Consider the following 8,123-nt stretch of genomic DNA (forward strand, 5'->3'; position numbering starts at 1 on the left):
TTTGACTCGTTTTCTGGAGCGTTTTCAGCGGATATCTCGAAGCGAGGGACTCGCGGAGCTTTTTCGACTGGAAAATTGCAATCAGCATGTTAATTCCAAACGAGCTCACTGGGTTTCGGCCCGTTAAGTGAACTTTCGATTTTGACGCTAAAAATTTAGTCCATGTAACCATGGACTAAATGATGGTCATGGTCAAAATCGAAAGTTTGCCGATCGGGCCGAAACCAAGTACGCTCGCTTATAATCAACCCGCTGAGTACGATTTTCGACTCGGAAAAGCTCCGCGAGTCCTTCGAGCTATCCGCTGAAAACGCTCCAGAGAAAGAGTCAAACAAGCAGTTCCAACGCCCAAGCGTTGGAGGGCGCTTCTTTGACAAAGCATATTACTATCAACTTATGTACCCGAAGACTGACGAAGATGGAACTTAAAGTGGGATTCTTTAACCGCAAAACCCATCAAAACTTCAGATCGACCGCGAAGATCTGAAACTCTCCACAAGTACTTTGTGATGAATTTAAGTGGTGGTGAATGGAAACATAAAGGATGCACTGTAAATCAGACGACGGGAAAGAGCGGCGGAACCTCTAAAGCTGGTGCGTCAACGCGATCTAGCGGACAGCGGCGTCGCGACGCCGCGAGGTAGGGCGCGCAGGTCGCGGGGGAGCGGGGCCGGTGTCTCCGCTAACTGGAGTTGGGGGTCCTTATTCATTCTCTTGGTCCATGACATAACCTTAAACCTTCCGCTCAATGCCGCAAACAGCTGACGTGTCGATGCTGCGCCAAGAAAATGAACCAATCACAATGTAGCACAGTAATACGTCACTAAAATGAAGAGATCACGTGACTGTTCGTAATATTTTCAAATCGATCTGAAAGTACTGCCTCGGATATAAGTATTTAAAGCATAAGGCGGCCCTAAAATACTTTAACCAGGTAATACGTCCGTGCGAGATTGTTATGCTTAAAAGCAAAACATTTCACGAAAACTTTTACGAATACCAGATGCAGAAAAAAATCTAATTTTCCCGGGTGTACCAGAATGGCGTCATTACCCATAAGGCAAAAGGGCATGTAGTATAGTACATGTTACATCGGGGGAGTCGAACGGTTGGAAAGGGCGCATCTGGTACCCAGAAGCGCCCAAAAGTGGTCAGAAAAGCTCGTTTTCGACCAGTTTCTGAATGTTTCTCGGCTCAGAAAGCCTCGCCGAGAGTCAGAGACCGTGCGGAATCGATTCTACGCCTCCAACTAGTAGGATACGACTGAAATCTCGAAATTTTTTACCCGTCCGATATCGAGAAAAATCGACATAAGGGGTTACATCGACTAAATTTTTCGGGTCACAGGCGAAAGTTCGCGGATCGGCCGAAACCAGGGAAGCTCGCTTGGAATTGACCCGCTGAGTGTGATTTTCCAGTCGGAAAAGCTCCACGAGTACCTCGCTTAGAGCTATCCGCTTAAAACGCTCTAGACAACGAGTCAAAGAGTGGTCAGAAAAGCTCGTTTTTTACCAGATTTTGACTGTTTCTCGGCTCGGAAGTCTCGCCGAGAGTCGGAACCTGTGCGGAATCGATTCTACGCCTCCAACTACGTAGGATCCGACTGTAATCTCGAAATTTTTTTCTCAGTCCAAAAATCGAGAAAAATTGTCATGGGTTCCATGGACTAAATTTTTCGGGTCAAAATCGAAAGTTCGCCCATCGGGCCAAAACCAAGTAAGCTCGCTTGGAATTGACCCGCTGAGTGGGATTTTCTAGTCGGTTCCAGAGGGGAGACGGAAAAAGCTATTTTTGCATATTTTGTTTGCATTATATTGTAGATTTGAGTTCCTTTTATTATTTAGTTAAATTACTCCTGCTTCTTAATTGGCGCGTATACGTAGTATACCGCCTTTGCGATCGTTTCGAACCCTGCTCGATACAATAACCGAGTCCCTTAGTTCCTTACCGAAAAGTGACTACCGCGAACTTTTGAGATTTTCCAAAGCGTGTAAAAAGTTTATTTATCCATCAATAATTATGATTTAAAGTTGTTTCTCATTCTGGGGGTCGCTAGTTTATGTGCAGTGAATACCAAGAGTCTACGTTACTTGGTTTTTTTAAAAAAAGCCTAAGAATGCGACGCGCTGATTTAAAATATGCATATATAAGCAGAATCAAGCGAATTGATTCGAGGATGGCTGAGCAGGTCGGCACTCTCGGAATGAGAATCTAACTCCTCCGTTTTGTTCAAAACGTTGCTTTGACAGATCTGTAACCTCGGTTATACTGTTCAAAAGTTGGTACCCGTGCTCTGAAAAACCCAAATAAGCCAAGTTCGTGTAACTATGGTGTCATTGCCTCGACCGGGCTGTGCTGTGTTGCCAATTGTTGGAGGATAGGTTACTTGCCCGGTGGTGGCTACCGCCACTCATGATAGTGCAATCTGTGTAAGTGCAATCTGTGATGAGCCTCGAGACTCATTAGACCATTAGCTAAACGTGGCTCATACAGGAATCCACTTACCCCTCTCTTCCCCACGCTCCTGATCACTGCGTCGGCGTCTCGACGAACAATACGAAAAACAACAGAAAAAGCAACTAAATTTGAGCTCAACTTAAGTAAGCTAAAATTCAATGTATCTAAATAATATGGAATAATTCTAAGATAAAATTTGTTAAACTCAATTTATGTTTTAATTTTTGCATCTATATATAATACTCACCTTATATATAAATATCAAAGATTAAAATGCAAAAATGATAATAGACAACCATTTTTTCCATTTAGTAAAATATAGTCCATGACCTCTTTTAATCGCATTAAACTTACAAAGACTTGGCTAATGACGGTCGCCAAGCGAGGCCGGGATCCTCAGCCCCTCGCCCAATTACTTACGCTTCATTAACCATTTCACCGTCACGCTAGGATTCGTCCAATTTAAAAAAAAAATTGTTTCGCGAGTTTTTAGCAATTTTTTCCTTACTTTCCGTTAAAACACGAATTAAAAGAGGTCTCATTCATAAAAATCGGCCAATTAGAAGAGAAGTTACAGTATTCGAAATCCGAAGAAATCAACAAAACTTCTCCAAACAAAAAATAAAATGAAGGGGGAAAAAAGAAATGTATAAATTACAATTTAATATGATTGACCTCAGAATTTGACAAGCAATTCAATTATAAAAAGGAGAAAAAATTGAGTGAAATTACAAAAAATTAGCCTCTTGCAAGGGGCTTTCTTGTATGAGTTTTGACCTGAAGACAAGTAAATCCCGTTATATTATTAAAACGAAATTGACTCCATAGTTTAATGCCTTAGTTTCTTGAATACGATTATTTTAAGCACTCGAAAATTTATACCAGCAATTTTACCCATGGAGTGATTTCCTGAGAGCTGATAATATCACGAATTTCTCATAGAGCCCTTCAAAAATGGCTTGCTTTTTGGGCAGCCGATTCGGCCATCAAACCGGGGTTTAAATGGAAGCTGATAATAACACAAAGCTCTGAGAAAAATTTTGAGATGAGTATAGGAACGGTTTGTAAATTACGAGGAGAGGCGGGCATTCTGTTCAGCATATCGATACATAAGTATTTTCACACGTAGAATTTAATTTTCACGTCAGGGAGTCGACATATTTTGATTTTTTTTATTTTATACGGAAAATTTATGGTTTTTCGGGATTGAAATTACTTACAATTGTTTCATGAAAAATGAATGCACCCAAAATGACTATAGCATTTTGACTTTCACATACGTGCACTCACTAAATTGATTGGTAAATTCAAAGAGTGGGTACATCGACCTGGTATATCAAGTTTCTGCGATTTTTTACGGCAAATCGGTAGATTTTCGGGATGTGGATTGCTTACTTTCAATTCATGAATGAATAAAGCATGGGCATGGTTGAGCTTCTTTGCATGAAAAGACGTTTAAAATAACAAAATCAAGACATATTTAAGACAATGGACCACTAGACAAGGTACGATTTTAGGCATTCTGATACATGTTTCTTGACCAGAATTTCACGTAAAACACGATTCGCGCAACGAAAATTACCGAAATCAACTCCCAAAATAAGCCCCAAAATACCTTTAAATCGACTTTATCTTCTAGGAGTTCGACAGAATTTTTCCTTTCTTCGCTTAAATTTTTCCGTAGCACTTTTCTTCAAGAATCTGAAAAGATTTTGCTTGAGGCAGATCAAAAAACTTAAATTTGTTCGAATAGCTTTCTAGATTCACAATACACGGTCTCGTGAAGGTGCGTCGTTGACCTTGCAGTGTTGGATCGTGAATTCTCTTGTTGTGCTGCTTGCCTTTTTTGAAATCTCTGTAAATGAAAACTAAAGGGGTTGATATGTGCGAGTTAATGACGCGCCTTATCAACACATTGTGTTGGAGTTCACTGCTTGTTTTTAATTATTCTTCAAAAATTATCTTGGGGTGAGTCCATGGTACGTGCACACTTAAAGTCGCGAAAAATCAAAATCTTGGCTAGTGCTATTTTCGAAATACGCGCTTTGAAATTTTCGTAGTAAATGCAACTTTTCTGCTGATCTTGTTCCACTTTTTATTTATTTGTACATTGAATCGGTGTTGATCGGTTCACGTTTTTATTTTTCGAGTCGAGACCGTGCGGAATCGATTCTACGCCTCCAACTAAGTAGGATACGACTGAAATCTCGAAATTTTTTACCCCGTCCGATATCGAGAAAAATCGACATAAGGGGTTATATCGACTAAATTTTTCGGGTCACAGGCGAAAGTTCGCGGATCGGCCGAAACCAGGGAAGCTCGCTTGGAATTGACCCGCTGAGTGTGATTTTCCAGTCGGAAAAGCTCCACGAGTACCTCGCTTAGAGCTATCCGCTTAAAACGCTCTAGACAACGAGTCAAAGAGTGGTCAGAAAAGCTCGTTTTTTACCAGATTTTGACTGTTTTCTCGGCTTCGGAAGTCTCGCCGAGAGTCGGAACTGTGCGGAATCGATTCTACGCCTCCAACTACGTAGGACCCGACTGTAATCTCGAAATTTTTTTCTCAGTCCAAAATCGAGAAAAATTGACATGGGTTCCATGGACTAAATTTTTCGGGTCAAAATCGAAAGTTCGCCCATCGGGCCAAAACCAAGTAAGCTCGCTTGGAATTGACCCGCTGAGTGGGATTTTCTAGTCGGTTCCAGAGGGGAGGACGGAAAAAGCTATTTTTGCATATTTTGTTTGCATTATATTGTAGATTTGAGTTCCTTTTATTATTTAGTTAAATTACTCCTGCTTCTTAATTTTTAATTATTCTTCAAAAATTATCTTGGGGTGAGTCCATGGTACGTGCACACTTAAAGTCGCGAAAAATCAAAATCTTGGCTAGTGCTATTTTCGAAATACGCGCTTTGAAATTTTCGTAGTAAATGCAACTTTTCTGCTGATCTTGTTCCACTTTTTATTTATTTGTACATTGAATCGGTGTTGATCGGTTCACGTTTTTATTTTTCGAGTCGAGACCGTGCGGAATCGATTCTACGCCTCCAACTACGTACGATACGACTGAAATCTCGAAATTTTTTACCCCGCCCGAAATCGAGAAAAATCGACATATGGGTTACATCGACTAAATTTTTCGGGTCAAAGGCGAAAGTTCACGGATCGGGCCGAAACCAGGGAAGCTCGCTTGGAATTGACCCGCTGAGTGTGATTTTTCAGTCGGAAAAGCTCCACGAGTACCTCGCTTAGAGCTATCCGCTTAAAACGCTCTAGACAACGAGTCAAAGAGTGGTCAGAAAAGCTCGTTTTTTACCAGATTTTGACTGTTTCTCGGCTTCGGAAGTCTCGCCGAGAGTCGGAACTGTGCGGAATCGATTCTACGCCTCCAACTACGTAGGACCCGACTGTAATCTCGAAATTTTTTTCTCAGTCCAAAATCGAGAAAAATTGACATGGGTTCCATGGACTAAATTTTTCGGGTCAAAATCGAAAGTTCGCCCATCGGGCCAAAACCAAGTAAGCTCGCTTGGAATTGACCCGCTGAGTGGAATTTTCTAGTCGGTTCCAGAGGGGGGACGGAAAAAGCTATTTTTGCATATTTTGTTTGCATTATATTGTAGATTTGAGTTCCTTTTATTATTTAGTTCAATTACTCCTGCTTCTCAATTTTTAATTATTCTTCAAAAATTATCTTTTTGTGAAGTACAATCCCGGCTTTAGCGCCCATAAACTCCGGCTTTAGCGCCCATAAATTCCGGCCTTAACGGTCGAAACTGCAGTAGCGGCACATGAAAGCCAAAAAACCAAGCGGGGACGCTGCTTCAATATTAAACTTCTATCGCCTTGCTAAGGCGCAGGGATACAACGATTTGAACTCTCCGGAACGCGTGAGGTCTCACGCTTCAATTGAAGGCGTTTACGAATCATATGTATTTACATGACGAGATTTTCCAATTTTTTTTGCAGTATATTGTAGATTTGAGTCCCTTTTGAGATTTAGTTAAATTACTCCTACTGCTTAATTTTTACTTATTCTGCAAACACTATCAATTTGCGAAATACAACCCTGGCTTTAGGCCTTACCGGTCAAAACTACAGTAGCGGTACAGAAAAACCGAAGAACAATGCGGGGACGCTACTTCGATATTAAGCTTCCATCGCCTGGCTAAGGCGCTGGGATACAACCATTTTATCTCTCCGGAACGCGTGAGGTATCACGCTTCGATGGAAGGCGTTTTCGAATCTTCTGTATTTTCATGATGAGATTTTCCAAACTTTTTTGCATTACATTTTAGATTTGAGTTCCTTTAATTATTCAGTAATATTATTACTGCTTCTTAATTTTTAATAATTCTTCAATATTATCTTTTTGCGAAATACAATCATGGCTTTAGCGCCCTTAAACTACCTTAGTGTTTTGCATTTTATTGTGGATTTGAGTTTCTTTTGTTATTTAGTTAAATTATTCCTGCTTCTTAATTTTTAATTATTATGCAAAAATTATCTTTTTGCGGAAAACAATCCTGGGTTTAGCGTCCTTAAACTACGGCCTGAACGGTCGAAACCGCAGTAGCGGCACAGGAAAGCCAAAAAACCAAACGGGGACGCTACTTCAATAATAAACTTCTATCGCCTTGCTAAGGCGCAGGGATACAACTATTTGAACTCTCCGGAACGCGTGAGGTATCACACTTCAATTGAAGGCGTTTACGAATCTTCTGTATTTACATGACGAGATTTTCCAGATTGTTTTACATTATATTGTTGATTTGAGTTCCTTTTATTATTTAGTTAAATTACTCCTGCTTCTCAATTTTTAATTATTATTTTTAAAAAATATCTTTTTGCGAAATACAATCCTGGCTTTCGTGCCCTTAAACTACGGCCTTAAACGGTCAAATCTGCAGTAGCGGCACTACAGGGGCGGACTGGTAGTCGAGAAGTTAGGAGGAGACCTAAATGTAAGGGCCCCTCCTGTCGTTCGGTGGCCCCTCCAAGAAAGTCCAGGGGCCCTCCCCCAGTAAATTTTGAAAATTTCACACTTTTTAAACACGTAGGCATTATTGGAGTTGGATTCTACAGTACTTGAACTTCAAATTAACCCATTTTCAGGATTCATTGGGGGTCCCTTCATCACAAATGCTTTTGGCGACCTTCCATGTCTCTTAGAGATAAATTTTTAAGGAATTCGGGGCCTTTTAGTGATTGAAAAGGATAAGAAAATTACAATAATACGGGAAAAAAACGATGACTCGAAAAAAATCGCCGCGGGGGCGATCGCCTCCCCGCTCCCATGGCCAGTCCGTCCCTGGAAGGGGGGCTTCTTCTATTCAGGGTGGTAGGTAGCGTCCTCCAGGACAGTCAACACCACGCCAAAGCGGGAGACTTAAACAATCATACGTCGGGTTGACTCTAGTGGAAGAGTCAAAGACTTAAGAAAAGAGAACATTTCGAACATTGCAATAAAGAAAAGCATCGTTTGCATTTGGCCATCCTATCTTTTCGAAGTATATTGTTCTTATCTTCTTGAAATGTATCGTTCTTAACGAAAACTATCGGAGCTATAATCGGAGTACCCCAAGTAGCATTTTTCAACGGAAAAATCGCGATAAATTGCGATTTTATCGGCGATAAAATCGCTAGGATCATCAACATCTGAGCGA

This window comes from Bemisia tabaci, chromosome 10 (assembly GCF_918797505.1).
Source record: "Bemisia tabaci chromosome 10, PGI_BMITA_v3".
Classification (NCBI taxonomy): Eukaryota; Metazoa; Arthropoda; class Insecta; order Hemiptera; family Aleyrodidae; genus Bemisia; species Bemisia tabaci.